We start from the raw sequence: 536 nt of genomic DNA, 5'->3' as shown, positions 1-536 counted from the left end.
CAGCATCCCACAGCAGGGACGGCGAGCGTGGCCTCTGCTGCCTCCCAGCCCAGCCCAGCCCAGCAGCACCCATTTCCCCACCCACCCCCACTCCCACAGCACGGGTGTCACCGTGTGGGCAAGGACCCACAGGGCACGAGGTGCCCTCGAGCAATCTCAGCCTGCTGAGTGCCCGGCCGAGCCCGAGGTTGCCTCCCGGGCAGCCCAGAACAGAAACCTGGAGGGTTTGGGGCACCCTCTGGCACCAGCTGCCTGCCCCTTGTGTCTCCATGTGCACCCTGCAACGCCCGCACCCCACGTGCCGACGGTGCCCACGCTGACAGCACCCTGGGGTGCTGGGCCCTGCGCCACGGGCACCCTGTGCCACCCACACCCTGTGCCATGGGCACCCTGCACTGTGGGCACCCTGTGCTATGCACATCCTGCACTGTGGGCACCCTGTACCATGGGCATCCTGCACTGTGAGCACCCTGCGCCATGGGCACCCTGCAGTGCATGCACCCTGCCCGTGGGTGAGGCCCCCCAAGGGGCAGCAC

Source organism: Merops nubicus, unplaced genomic scaffold, assembly GCF_000691845.1.
Source record: "Merops nubicus isolate BGI_N331 unplaced genomic scaffold, ASM69184v1 scaffold24193, whole genome shotgun sequence".
Lineage (NCBI taxonomy): Eukaryota > Metazoa > Chordata > Aves > Coraciiformes > Meropidae > Merops > Merops nubicus.
Note: the sequence above shows the minus strand (reverse complement) of the source record.